This window comes from Cervus elaphus, chromosome X (genome assembly GCF_910594005.1).
Source record: "Cervus elaphus chromosome X, mCerEla1.1, whole genome shotgun sequence".
NCBI lineage: Eukaryota > Metazoa > Chordata > Mammalia > Artiodactyla > Cervidae > Cervus > Cervus elaphus.
Genome location: NC_057848.1, coordinates 146,019,549 through 146,034,969, shown reverse-complemented (window position 1 = coordinate 146,034,969; position 15,421 = coordinate 146,019,549). Strand labels below are relative to the sequence as shown.

The 15,421-nt window shown below is 38.3% G+C and overlaps 1 protein-coding gene across 1 annotated transcript in view; it reads left to right on the top strand.

Annotated features, from left to right (window-relative positions):
- Positions 1–15,421, top strand: part of IL1RAPL1 (interleukin 1 receptor accessory protein like 1) — a 1,418,929-nt gene that overhangs the window by 1,085,622 nt on the left and 317,886 nt on the right. The gene's annotated exons all lie outside the window — the stretch shown is intronic.

Sequence of the window (15,421 nt, the reverse complement as noted above, 5' to 3'; positions counted from 1 at the left end):
GACTATTAAAACTTCTCTCTGTGTGTGCTGTATACTCAGTCGTGTCTGACTCTTTGAGACCCCATGGACAGTAGCCTCCCAGGCTCCTCTGTCCATGGAATTCTCCAGGCAAGAATACTGGAGTGGATTGCCATTTCCTTCCCCAGGGGATTTTCCCAACCCAGGGATCGAACCCACATCTCCTCCATCTCCTGCATTGGCAGGTGAATTCTTTTTTTTTTTTTTTTCAGTCCTTCTCTCATCACTATTTTTTTTTTTCCCCCAGTGGGTTTTGTCATACATTGATATGAATCAGCCATGGATTTACATGTATTCCCAATCCTGATCCCCCCTCCCACCTCCCTCTCCACCCGATTCCTCTGGGTCTTCCCAGTGCACCAGGCCGGAGCACTTGTCTCATGCATCCCACCTGGGCTGGTGATCTGTTTCACCATAGATAGTATACATGCTGTTCTTTTGAAATATCCCACCCTCACATTCTCCCACAAAGTTCAACTGAGCCATCTGGAAAGCCCTGTTAAAATTTATGCCAGAACAAATGGGTAAACTGGGATTTTCCCAGGCCATCTGGTTATAATGTCACATTTGTATGACCCACTCTGTGCATAAACCCTAGATAACCTCTTGTCCATATGTCCTATTTGTGTGTAAAGCTACTCTTTGTTGCATAGTTTTTACCAGCAAAAAAATTAGGAATAATATGTCAAACATATAATACAGAACATTAAACAGCAAGGAAAAGAGATAAACTAGATTTCCAGAACGTAAACTTCAGATATGAACAGAAAATTCCAGAAAACTATACGAGAAAATAGATGGGTAGCTTCATTGATTTGTTGATATTTATGTAATAGTAATTGATAAGTACAATTTAATACAGCTCAAAATTGTAATGGTGGTTTCTTCTGGTCATTGAGAAAGGGAGTCCTGGTCATGGTTTAAGGAAAATTCAGCTGTTTTAATATGTCTTATTTCTTGAGAAATAATTTTAATCAAATATGCCAGATGTTAAAGTGGATAGATCTAGATTGGGGCAAAGTATATGCATATTTTAAGAAATATTATTCTTTGTATTTTAGTGACTTTTTTTTCTTAAAATAAAGATAAAATGCTACCACTTCCACGAAGCCTTCCTTGATCTCTAAGCCAAATGCCGTCTCTGTTACTCCTATCTCTATAGCTCTCTCTTACAAGAGTTATGCTATTCTGCTTATTGGATTTGTCTCTTCCATCAAATTGAAAAATTCCTAATTGAACAAAACTGGTGCCTTTGTCCCTTTTTGTATCCCTCTCCATAACACTTGGCCAGAGAGCTGACACAGTTCATAGCCACTAAGATTTTATTAAACAAGACACAGAAAGAATAGCGTGGTATAGAAATACTTGCCTCTCTTTAGGTGACTCTAGAAAAATTTTAAACTTTCAACTCCTTGTTTTTCTGTGCATAATGGACCTAGGTTTTGTGCCAGCTTTTATTCACATACTTTTGGAATAGATTTCTAATAAAAGCGAATGATAACATTTTATGTTTATATGTTCCTTGGCATGCTGAAGATTCTGCAGACAGTTATTACCCAAGCAGACCTAGGCTAGCATGGTGATTAAAAGCATCTACTTCAGTTTCTGCTTTCTCAGAAATACCTATTCTTTTTCCTAAGGCTGAGTTCTAGATTGTTGAACGGGCTGTGGCATTTTTCTCAGTTACTCTTTTGTGTCACTTCGGCTCTGTTGGCCACTATAGTAATGTTAACTTCTTCCTGTCAACACCAATTAACAATTTTTGTACATCTACTGGTTCCACAGCAGAATTTCAGTTACCTGCTGTTCATTTAGAGTCTACTTGTTAAGCAAAGCTTGAATACAATATGGCATTTGCTTTGCAGTTTTTTTATATATAATTTCAAGTTTCAAGGCTTCAGTTTTTCCACTCTCATAAATAAAACATAACGCTTTTATTTTTTCCAAAGTTATCAGAGTTTGTTCAGTTGAACAATGCCCAACTTGCAAATGAATACTTTTGAAAATACATATGGTGGGTATATAAGTACATATGTGAATTCATTTGGCTCCAGTGTGAATTTATTAAATGTGCTATGCCGAGTTACCTTTTATCAAAAGAACTGTTAGTAAGTGAAGATATCAAATGTGCTTCCTCATACATACACAAAATGCTAAATTTAGGTTTTAATGCAGCTTTGAAAGTGACTTCTTTGCTTGCTACTTATACTAAAAGGATTCCTTTATTCTTGAAAGTGAAATGTGTTTTTAAAGAATACTTACCTTATTTTTTTTTTCAATACTTTTTGTCATCGTTGTTTTCAGCTTTCTCTGCTGTTTCAGACTTAGGACCAGATAATGCCCAATTGCAATGCCTCCCTCAACCACTTTCTGGCTTTCCTTTGAGACAGGACTTTGCATAGAGTGAGTTTTCTTAGCCGGTTGATTCCTGTGATGGCTGGACTGTATGTGCTATGTGATGTATCTCACAACTGGATCTGACTAGTGATCTTTTTTTGAAAGTGTTTTTTTCAGGTACCTTTTCCTCCCTGCACACAAAAGATGTGCTGATGATAGCACTGACTTTTCAGAGTGATCTTTTCATCGTAATTAGCATTAAAAAAACCCTGAGTTGAAATCTACAATCCTACGTAGCTTTTGATGCTTCTATAGTTAAGAAGGGCAGGAACAGCCTTGGGGAACACTTGCTGACTTGGCAGCATAAAGCAACTCACATATACCTTCACACGAGCAGACAAGCAAGCTGATTTCATTCATTTTACCCTCACTCTCTTACATGGACTAGCTGGTCTATTACTTACTCATGTTGTCAAAGCTGTTAAAGACAATTAATCTGGTTAAGATTCAAATACCTTATACCCAGAGTATGAGATATGCTTCTGAGGTGGCTAGGGTTTTAAGGCAGGAGCTGTATTATAAGTACTTCGCCTTTAGCAGGCTTTTGTGAGCACACTGTTAGGCAGTCAGGTATTAGAAGGGTTATGGCAGTCCTGCTCAGCCTGTGGCATCACTCCGGCCCTCTCTGGATCTCTGGTCCAGCTGTTCAATTAAAAGTAATGAAGCTGAAGAAGCATCAGGGTGTCTCCAGCTGGTGCCATGATGGTTGGCATCATGCTACCAGATCATGCACACATTATTTTTACTCATGTGGAAGGCTGCCTTACTGTGTATTTCTCAGGCTGTCAGAAAGATGGATTCTCGAAATATTGTGAAAAAATGCTAAGTACTAGCTGCTTTAGGTATTTACCCAGGGGCATTGCAGCTGCCTGGCATTGCTGCGTGGCAGCTGAGCAGTAATCGCTGCTATTTCTCAGATTTGTTTGTGTCTTTGTCAGCATCTGAGGAGGGGGAGGTTTAGACCCAGAGTGGGGCCCCTGTCCCCAGTGATCTCATCCAGCCCGTGGCTTTCAATGCTCTGTGAGTTGCTGAAAGTGAACTGAAACCGTTAGTCACTCAGTCATGCTTGACTCTTGGAGACCCCATGGACTGTATGGCCCATCAGGCTCCTCTGTCCATGGAGTTCTCTGGGCAAGAATACAGGTGTGGTTGCCATTTCCTTCTCCAGGGGATCTTCCCGACCCAGGGATCGAACCCAGGTCTCAAGTGCTGCAGGCAGACTCTACCTTCTGAGCCATGACTCCCAAATTAATTTCTTTGGCCCTGATTCAGCCCTGCATCTCAGACGCATATATCCAGCTGTCTGCCAAATAGCTCAGATGTGGTGTTCAAGAGGTATCTCCATGTTAAAATGGACAGAAGCAAGCTCCTGACCTGTCCACCCATATGCACCCCCAAATGCTCCTCCCACCATCTTCCCGCAGCAATAAATGGCGACTCCTTTCTTGGAGTTACTCCAGCCAAAACCTTGCAATCAGCCTTGATTTTACCTCATGGCCCACATTCCAAGGATCCATCTTGAAAGTATTAGGTTGGCCAAAAAAGTTTGTCTGGGTTTTTCTATAAGATGTCACAGAAAAAGCTGAATGAAGAGATCTGGTACCTGAATACTTCTCTGCCATCACCACTGCTGGTTTAATCCAAACCAACGAATCTCATCTGGACTCCTGTGACTGCCTCCTGACATGTTCACCTGCTTCCCCACCCCAACAGTGGATTTGCCCTCAGCTGCAAAGTCAATTATAAAACACAAGTTCGATCGTGTTACTCTCTGCTCAGAAACCATCAGTGACTTTCAGTCCCTAGGTCCTCACCAAAGGACCAAAGCCAGTGTAAGGGATCTGACTCTCTGGTATTTCTCTAACTTTGTATCCTTCTGATCTTTCTTTAGCTCATTTCCTCAACTCATTTCCCTGTGCGTACAATGGCCTCTTCACTACTCACATGCTCCAGGCATGGTCCCACCTGAATGTTTTTGAAATTGCTCTTCTCTTTGCCTGGAATGCTCATCTCTTGGATATTTCCATGGCCTGTATCCTCCCTTCCTTTGAGTTTCCACTCAGATGTCTTTATCAGTAAGCTCTCCCCTCACCAGCCTTTATAAAACAGAGCACTGTTCTCAATTCTCTTCCCTTGCTCTATCTTCTGATTTGCCTCTATAATTCCTGTATGTCTTTCCCCGCCTTGTACAGGCTTTGTTTTGTTTGCTGCCATTTCTTCAGCGCTCTGAACAGCCCCTGGTACACAGGGGTCTTCAGTGGGTATGGGTGCAGAGCACTCCCAGACAAATTCTTGGTTCTGCCTCTGTCACCACCAGCTGGAAAATATTCAGTAGTACTTAGAATACCTGGTTCTTCTTCTATTTTTTTCAATGAGAATATTGTGTGATATCTTTAGCTCTTCAGTGGAAAAACCCATTAAAATCCAAGACCTTATAGAGTTCATTTCTCTATTTCTGACTTGACTAGTCCATGCTTCTGGAAACTGGGGCTGTGAAAAGCAGATCTTACTGCATCTTGCATTCCTTGGATTGCCTAGTACTTAGTGCCAGAGTGATAATGCCTGGATAACAAAGGTTTTTCCTGTGACTTAAAATCATCATAAAGAAAAGACACTTTCTGTATCTTAGGAAGCAACTTGAACATTCACAAACGCTTCAGTGCTAAAAATTTCCTAGACTTGCCATTGACTTCCATCCACTTTTCAAATAACCATGGTATCTGCAGTTCATCTTCTGTGTCCACAAGCAACTCACCTCTCCTGTTCCTCCTTGTCTTTATGTTTTAATGAGAAAGAAGGCTTCCTACTCTTCTTTTGTCTTGAAAATTTATCCCAAAATTTCAACATTGTTTTATGATTTACATTGCCAGCAAGTTTGCTAGTCTTTTGAGACTGCAGAAACCATGAAATTCAACCCCAGTGTTTGCCATAACATTTCACAAAAGCCTTCACCATCAGCAATATCTGTCAGCTTGGGTTTTAGCCTTTTTCAAATATCTTTGACATTCCGATCACCTGTCATAGTAATTAGAAATACAAATCTGATTAGTAAGTATATTTCAAGAGGACAAGACACTATATTCTCTGATTGTGTGGGATTGGATACCATCAACTAAGGCACAGCTTTCTAACTGATATGCTGTGACACTTGATTGTACCCCAAATGGATTTCAGATCTGCTAAGATATCAGTTCCTCTGAGCTCTTTGAGGCGGCTGGAGCATCTAGACCAATCACTTCTCATCACGAAATTATTTACCCCGGGGTACCCCACAAAAATAATTTCCAGATAGGTCGTGGCATGAGAAAGGTTGAGAGTAATTCTAGTCCATCACTACCTAAAAGAACTTTCTGCAGTAATAGAAATGTCCCAGATCTGCCTGTCCAGTAAGGTAACCACATGACACATGTGGTTATTGAGCTCCTGAAATGTGGCTAGTGTGACTCAGGTTAGGAGTTACCATAATGGATAATGCATCTCGAATACAGACTCTCAATTATATAATCTGTTAGGAACCAAAGATGAAAAAAGAAGCCCAATATAGCAATTTATCAGGCTCAACAAATATTAATTTGAAGCGTTAAGAACTCATTGTGGGGCCAGCAGGCACACATGAAATTAATAGTATAGTGACTTGAGAATACAGGCATCAAAGCAGACATAATTTTTTAATGTGGCTAACATAGTTGGATATTTGCTGGCTGACACTGTTCTCTTGTTTTTTTGTTGTTATTTGACGATGTGGCAAACTGCTGTCATTGCCTGAAAGTGGCTTCAAAGTTGCACCTGCAGGCCTTACCTTATTGAGTTCAGGTCAGTTGTGGCATTTACATTGTTCTTCTGATGGCGCCTGGAGCAATCTAATAATTTGCCTTTAGGTCTTACAGACCGTGTGGTATTTACCATCCACTTCTCCATCTTAAATGATCTGACAGTCATTGATGAAGCCAGTCCTCTGTGTTTAGCAATGCTTTTCTGCTAGGTTAATCAGTATGGAATTAGCTATTGGTTGCAGCCATTGTCTTTGAAGCATCATTTAATCCAAGCAAGAGCATTTTGGAGTATGTAGATTGATGAATCAGAATTCACAACCTCATTCCAATTTATGGTGAAGAAAATCAGGTTTAGGTAATCTATTATTTATAAATTAATCCTAGGAGATGATGAATATCTGGCCTTTACTTCATGATTCCTGTATTTGTTAATTCTTTCAATAAAATGTTTTGGAGGTACCTGTTTGCCCATATTTCTCAAAATGACTCTGATCCACTGCCTCATTAACCTCTCAGCTTACATGATGTATCAAGTCCAGCTGTTTCTTTATTCATGCTACTCCCTCTTCTTGGAATGACCTATTCCTCTTCTCTTCTCAGTTACATTTTATCCTTACTTCTGGAGGTGTTCAAATCCCTAATATCAGTGCTAATGCACACTTAACATTTTTGAAGCACATTTTCTGTCCTAGGCCTAATACCCTTCTGTGCTAGGCCTACCCTTATGAAGCATTTCCTTTAAACTTCATGACAAACCGATACAAGATTGATTTTTCAAGAAACATATTTGATATCTACTTTATAGATGAGGAGACGGAGTTTCAAACATGTGAAGGAACTTCCAGAAGACAGTTTTGTACTGGAGCAAAGCCAAGGTTTGAATTTAGGACTTCCTGGCTCTAAATAAAACCTTTGACTTTTCCACTGCAAATATAAGAGACAAAGAGGTCTAATAAAGGAGTCTGATAAAAGGATTTATTAACTATTAACCTTGTATGCTTTTAGAACATACGTTATTTCTTCCTTGCTTGGCTTTTTGGTTTGCAATTCTTGTTAACACTATGTCATCTCATATCTTACCTCATGGTACATTCTCATACCAACAAAAAAGCAATTATTTGCCAAGTGTGTGAGAGGGACCTTGGTGGACAGGGAAAGTTTTGGTCTTTTTGGGTAGTCTAGTTCAGGTACAGTTATCTACTCTACCTATTACATGTTCCTCATCCATGAATCTCTCTGGTTAATATCCTATCTTTTCTGTCTTTTAACTTAGAACTGTGATATCACCCATAGCCAGAACGACATAGTTGAACTTTATATTATATAGGCTCTTTCATTTGTTGTTGTGTTATTGTTCATGTATCTTCAACCAGAGTGTAAATTACTTGTGAATATCTTGTTCTGGACTTAATTGGCCTTGCCCTATGGCAACAACACAAATGCTAGGCTAATCACTGGCAGTTCTTATATACTATTGATTCAGTGATTGATTATCTCCATCTTTACATTATAAGTAGACAAAAAGAGGAGTAATAAAATTAATTCCCCAGATTTGAGAAACGGAAGAATGTACTAACTCCTGGTCATAAATTGCTCAAGAAAGATGACATATTTCTCATGTAACTATGCAAATAACTGGTAGTTATTTTTCAAAATGTATTAACAGTTATTTTCTGGAGTCATGTAGTGTATTTTTTAGATGAGTAAGTTTCCTAAACTAACTGAAGCTTGTCTCATTAGCCATCTAAAATGTATTTTTAATGAACAGTTTTCAATGTAAATCTTTAGGAAAAAAGGAGCATGCAATTACTGCCTTTTAAAATGGAATGCATGAATTACAGTTAAATTTTTCCTTGATGAGTCATTGTACAACAATTTTTTGAACATCTACTATATTCTACCTTATATAGAAAAAAACTGAAAACATTAAGGTTATGAGGCTTCCCAGGTGGCTCAGTGGTAAAGATTCCACCCGCCAATGTAGGAGATATAAGAGATGCAGGTTCAATCCTTGGGGCAGGAAGATTCCCAGGAGAAGGAAATGGCAACCCACTTCAGGATTCTTGTCTGGTAAATCCTGTGGACAGAGGAGCCTGGTGGGCTACAGTCCATGGAGTTGCAAAAGAGTCAGACACGACCTTCTATAGAAAACACTGAAAACATTAGGGACATGCAGGTTAAAAAAAGATTTTTTTTAAAACCACAATAATCCCTGTTCTCATGGAGTTTATACTTTCAAGAGTCAGTCAGATGTGTAGAAGGAAAAGTTACAACCCAGCCTCTTAAAGGCTGGATAGAGATAAGGAAGTTGTGTTTTGGGACCCCATCTGGAGGCAGGAAATTTTCACCTAAAAACTGATATCTGTGGTAGTTACAGAAGGTGCATTAGGATTGAAGAAGGAGCAATATTGCCTTCCAGAATGAGCACTAGAGGCACATTCCAGAAGAATCCAAGAGAATGGTGAACTGGGGAAATGGCAGAATGTTCAGTGTCCATGATGCAGAGCAGCCCGAGGCTAGTTCTAGGCTAAAGGAGCTTAAAAATTTCACATAGGATCATGTTACTTCCCTCCTTACAAACCTCCATTGATCCCATATCAATTACTGAATAAAAGTCTCAGCTTGTGAAGACTTACATCCAAGAGATGTAAGCAAGCCCAGCCCAGGTGAGCAAAGCTATATGTTTACTGAGAGTGGACCACAGATGCATGAGTGAGCTGGGCAAAGAGCGTTCCAGTCTGGGCCAAGATCCACTCTCCTCCCAGCTGTCTTGTAGACTCACAGAAAATAATAAATGGCCACTATTTTAAGCTACTAAGATTAAGGGTAATTTGTAATTCAATAATGTTGAACTGATAAATTGTATTAGTGCTTTTTTCCTAGAGTAAAATGCCTTTGCTATATTTATTATAAACAAAGAAATGTGAAGATGTATAGAAACAAATTGTGCTGAGCAAATAGAGCTGTGGTATTGCTTAGAGCTGGCATAGATGCAATTCAATTTCATTTCATCTCTTGTTATAAACTTGGCTCAAATTGGTAATTTATTCTTCACTATATGGACATATGTAGATATATGTGCATATTCATGCTATAAATAGCATTCAAAAAATTTAGCAACCCCTAAAGTTTTCACATAGTGATATTTTTAAAAAACTATTTTTATGTTGGATAATTTCAAGCATAATAGACACAAAAATAGAGTAGCAGAATGAAATTCCATGTACCCATCACTCAGTTACAGTAATTATCAACGTCTTGTGGATGTTGTTGTTTGTAATAGGCTTTTGTTTTGGTTCTTATTTTCTTTTCTTTTGAGGATATGAGTGGTGTTCGATGCAACTAAGAACAAATTTGCAGTTTGTTCCTGTATTGCTGAAAGGAAAATTCTTAAAATGACTAACCCCCATTTGCTGCCAAGTAACTCTTGGCTATATAATGATAGCAAAAGTAATGTAACAGCATTTGCAGCATAATTAGATTTGAATAGCAAGTTTTATTTAAAGAGTGCCTGATCTTATTGCTCATAGGCATGCTTTTCTTTCTTGGATTGTTTTTTGTGGTAATCATGTTTTTAATGACTTGTGATAGACTTTTCTTTTATGAAACAATAGAAAACTGCCAAAGGAGCTCTTGAGTAAGCATTTAGACATCGTTGAAGCTGCTTAAAATCCTTTTAGGTAGGAGGTTATTATTTGATAAATAACTATTTTTTATAAAATGATCTCTGCGAAAAAGATAATTCCCGACAGTGTTACTTGAATGAATGATAACAGTCTAAATAGGAGAAAATGGTGATTATGTAGGCAAGTAAGTTATAGCCCAATAAATGAATGAATGGAAATCTAGGTTTCTGATTTTGCACTGTAACCAGCAAGAAAACAAAATACTTCCCCTTCAGTCTGCCTTCCAGATGGATTTCTTGGGAAAGAAGGAAATATGATATGAAAGCAGGGAGAGAGGGAGAAGAGAAGGTAGAAAAGAAGGAGGGAAAAAGAAGATGGGAGGGAAGGTAAACAGAAAGAAGGGAAGAAGAAAGAAAGGGAGTGAGGGAGAGAGGCTAATTATTTGTAGGCATATTTCTTTAACCGTCTTGTCATTAGCTGTCACGGTCAGCCTGTAACTTAGTATACAGTGTTTCTGTTACTACTATATTGGAATTGGAGGGTTCCAACTGTATAGAAATTGGATTGGACTATCAGAGGAATCTGTCCTGTCTACCAATGCAACCTTATCATTGACAGAGGTCAAGAAAATTAAAGCCAGTGCAGAAGTTGAATATTCTTGAATATTTGACAAATCTACTGTTATTGCCCAATAGGAAGCTGATCACCACTGAAACAATTCATCTAGAAGAGTGCAATTCAGTTAATAGTAGAATTGTTTATTTAATTTGTGTTTCCACATTTTATGCAAAAGTGGTGTTATTTTTTACAGGATATGAGTGGTTATGAAATGTCACTCTAAAGGAAGTCTCTAAAAAAATAAAGGAAGTCTCCAGTATTTACACAACTACTACAAAAATTTTAAGATTTTAGTTCATATTTATGGACCTTGGATTGTACGGGAGAATGTACTTATTAAGGTTCATTTTCTCTTTGGTAGCAATTTTAGTAGGATTTCTAGAATGCCTCCCCCCCTTTTTTTTGGTCCACTGTCATAATGAGAGCCTCAAATTGTATGTCATTCTCAAGTTCTGTAATCATTAAAGGGTTCTACTTATGAGAGCTAATGATAGACATTAACCCTCCTTTCTAATCTTAAGAAATAAGTGTTAGGCTTTTTAAAATTCTACACTAAAAGCTTCATGATTGTGAAGTACAGTTTAGTTCTAAGACAGACCTTTCCCTCTCTCTGTTTCCAAAATATATCAAAATGTTTCCCCCAGTCTGCCCCACATCATCAGACTCTCCAGAAAAACAATAAGGTGTCTAATAGAAACTACAAAAGAAATCACAAATGTTGGAAAGCAGACTATAGAAATGGAAAATATGTGGCCATTAAAATCAGATGACATAGTTTCAGATCTTGGCATCTGTCCTCACTGGCTATTGGTTTGGGGGGAAGCTTCTAGACTTTTTCATGGTAGGAAATGGATGATCAAATGGAATAATGTAACTGCACACCCCAAAATACCATGTGTTAATTTTTCCTACACATATGCTTGTTTGAAATCTTATGTTCTTGTGTCTTAAAGGCCTTAAATTTATGCTGAGAGTTCCAGCTTACATGTCAATTTAATAGGTTGTGAATAAAATTAAGTGAAGTATGCTGTTAATTTTAATGCTAAATTAAGATATTATATGGACTACATTTTTTAATCCCTGGCTGACTCCTCCTTGCCACTTACAAAAAATTTCTAGAAATTCTTCTACATTGAAGTATAATATAACAAACCAACCTGAGATAATTTGGAAGGACATTAAATTACATTGCACTATACTCTGGAAATGTGATGTCTTACTGTGAATAAATAAGCAGAGAATAAAATATTTTCTGACTTTCAGTAGTAACATGATGCCTTTTGTGTATTCCACGATTTCCCTTAATAAGCATTTCCAGACAGCCTGGGATTTATTATTTTCATTTCTTGAGGGCCTTTTATCTACTAATAGAAAAAGAAAAAAATGATATGCTATGATAATTTTGCTTTCTTTCTCCTTGCTGGGGAAGAGATACATTCACTTATAGGACATAATTTTTTGGAATTGACTATTGTCCCTAGAAGCTAATTGGTGTCCATTAATTCTTTCCTTGCCTGTCAACAGAAGTGAAAACAGTAGTTGGCATGTATACCTACTTGATTATAGCTATTATATCAATCAGCATTCTTTTCTGTGGGTTCATCATAATTTCTACAGATAATTATGTATTGTTTACTTTTTCTCACCATTTTTTTTCCTTTAGTTTTGACTACACACAAATTTATTTAGGAGGGTTGAAATTAGTCATGCATTCATTTAAAAATTAACCTCACAACATTTATGCAAAATTCACAGCAGCAGTTGTTTTAAAAATAAAAATATTAAGCCACCTTTATTCTACCTACCTATGTTCTGTTTTGTTTGCCCTCCATATTACTCTCAGCTCATTAGGTCAGAATCATTGTGTAGTGTAGTGGGTGACTGGAAGAAGTTCTAGAATCAGCTATGAGTCTGGGTGCAGCAAGTGGGGCGGCCAATAATGGAATCTGGTAAGTTGTGGCTTAAGAGATAACTGTAGAAGGTGACAAGTGAAGAGAGAACCTGAGCCCGACCATTAGCTCCATGTTAGTTAACTTTTCCTGTGATGTTCTTTAGTGATTCAATTTTAAAAATAATTATTGAATGAAGCTAATCTTTCACTGTTTATGTTCCCTGGGACGTTCAAGATAATGGAAAGTGATGAAATATAAATCCCATAACATTTTTGTTAGTGCTTTGCAGTTTGTTGTTGTTGTTCTTCAGTTACTAAGTCATGTCTGACTCTTTGCAAGCCCGTGGACTGCAGCACTCCAGGCTTCCCTGTCCTTCACCATCTCCCGGAATTTGCTCAAATTCATAAATTCATGTCCATTGAGTCAGTGATGCTGTCTAACCATCTCAATCTCTGCCGCCCCCTTCTGTTCTTGCCCTCAGTCTTTTCCAGCATCAGGGTCTTTTCCAATGAGTTGGTTCTTCGCAGCAGATGGCCAAAGTATTGGAGCTTCAGCTTAAGCATCAGTCCTTCCAATGAATATTCAGGGTTGGTATTTTTAGGATTGACTTCTCCTTGCTGTCCAAGGGACTCTCAAGAGTCTTCTCCAGCATCACAATTCGAAAGCATCAATTCTTTGGCACTCAGCCTTCTTTATGGCCCAACTCTCACGCTCGTACATGACTACTGGAAAAGCCATAGCTTTGACTATACAGACTTTTGTCAGCAAAGTGACGTCTCTGCTTTTTAATATGCTGTCTAGGTTTGTCATAGTTTTCCTTCCAAGGAGCATGCATCTTTTAATTTAGTGGCTGCAGTCACCATCTGCAATGATTCTTGAGCCCAAGAAAATAAAACCTGTCACCGTTTCCAATTTTTCTATTTGCCATGAAGTGATGGGACTGGATGCTATCATCTTCGTTTTTTGAATGTTGAGTTTTAAGCCAGCTTTTTCACTCTTCTCTTTCACCCTCATCAAGAGGCTCTTTAGTTCTTCTTCACTTACTAAATTATGTATGATATTAAATTTTCTGATTAAATATGTGCCACATATTGAACCAGGGAAATAACTAGAGAATTGTTCTTCATATCTTGGCACAGCATGGTCCTGATTCTATTAGTCAAAAATGAATTTGCTGGTATATAATTTTTCATGAATGATGTTAAAGCAAGGGAAAATAGAGATTAGCCAAAGTTTATCTCATGATAAATGAATATGGCATCAGCCTGAAACATGGAACTTTCTAAGGTTATTTTCTCAATCCTCTGGGGGACCAGAAGGAGAAGATGAGTTGTCAGTCAGTGGCTTGCTTTTTCAAAATATAAATCATTGATCAATAGGAAAATTCTCTAGCCTGTTTGGATGATGGGCTGTGACTGAATTGATTTATAAAATATGTCTCTTAATTCCTACAGTTTAAACTGCCACTCTTGTACTTCCCTCCATATCATTAAATGACACTGCCCTTCATGTGTTTGCTCAAGCGCATATCTTGGGGACCCCACCCCCCTGCTTAACACCTAGATTTTCATTTACGTTTCATATCAAATCCATCAGAAAATTTTAACTCTACCTACCAAATAGATAGTTAAAGCAACAATACCCTACCATTTTTACCACCAACAGCAACGTATCATCACCAGTCATTGTATTGCTTCAAACCCTCATCACTGGTTTTCCTGCCTCCACTCTGCCTTCTGCCTCCACACAACTCCACCCTTCGAGACTTGAACACCAAGGTGCCAGAGTGATATTTTGGGCATTTAAATGCTACCATTCACTCTTTCCAAAAATCTCCAATGCAGTCGCATTACGTTTAGAATAGAACCCCATTCTGTTCCATGTTCTACAAGGTCATGCCTGAATTGGTATATGGCTGTCTCTGAACTCGTTGCCACTCTTTCCTTTTGTCAGGATAACTAGAATGATCTGTGCCCTCCCTCAAACAGGCCAAGTGCATGCCCATTTCATGGCTTTTGCACTTGCTCTTCCCTCTGCCTGCCATAATTTTCCTCCAGGTCCTTTCCATGGCTGGTTTCCTCGTTTCACATAGATCTGCTTCAAATGACCTTCAAAACCAGCTTTCCTGACATTCCTCTACAATAGCACCTACATTAGTCTCTTTCCCTTTAGCTGCTTTATTTTTTATAGTACTTAGAAGTACCCGATATTAGGTTATGCATACATTCATTTACATGTGTATTTTCCATCTCCCTCACTGGAATGCAGGCTCCATGAGAGCAGGAGTTGTGTCTGGCTGGCTCACTGTCATATCCCCTGATAACTAGAGAACTTTCTGGCAAAGAGGAGATGCATTAAAAATATTTGTTGAATGAATGAATTAGCGTGTTTTTAATTTGCATTATAAGCAACACTTATCAAACTATATGAATAAAATATCAAGTATCAAAGCTAGTCAAATTAACTTTTGATTTTCCTGAGTACATGCATTCTGATAAATATAGTGAGAGTTCCCCCTTGGGAGCATTTGCTTTATCACTTTGACATGACTCCAAGATCAAGGTTATCACAGATATGGTGTTAGTTTATTCATAAACTGATCTCCCTGCACTCTCTGCTCCCTTACTTTGTCACTCCTGCTCTCTGAGGTTTTTGAGGCTCCATGGCACCCCTGGAACCTAACATAATTGTTTGCAACAGAAAGGATACATTTTGCCAATCCTGAGGCATTGGAGATAAGTAAGGAGTAAAGACCCTCTCTTCTCCCAAATAGCTTCACCTAGTATACATGGATATTCTCTCCGAGCCTTTCATTTTTATTCTCCCAAGGAACACAAGGTGGTGTCTACTTGCTATATTTCTCACAACTGTTGTGCTCCAATATTTAGAACTGATAACGCTCAAACATTCCAGATCAAAGAAAGCAGAACTGAAATCCCACTTTGAGTCACTGAAGCTCTATGAGTAGTTCATGTTCCCTTGACTAGCTAGGAAAATAGGCAGTTGTTTGTCAAGTCTTTAAGATAAAAAAGTACATGCAGACAACAAAACAAGCTGAAAAAACCCCATTGTAAAATGGAGCCTGTTGGTGGGTTTG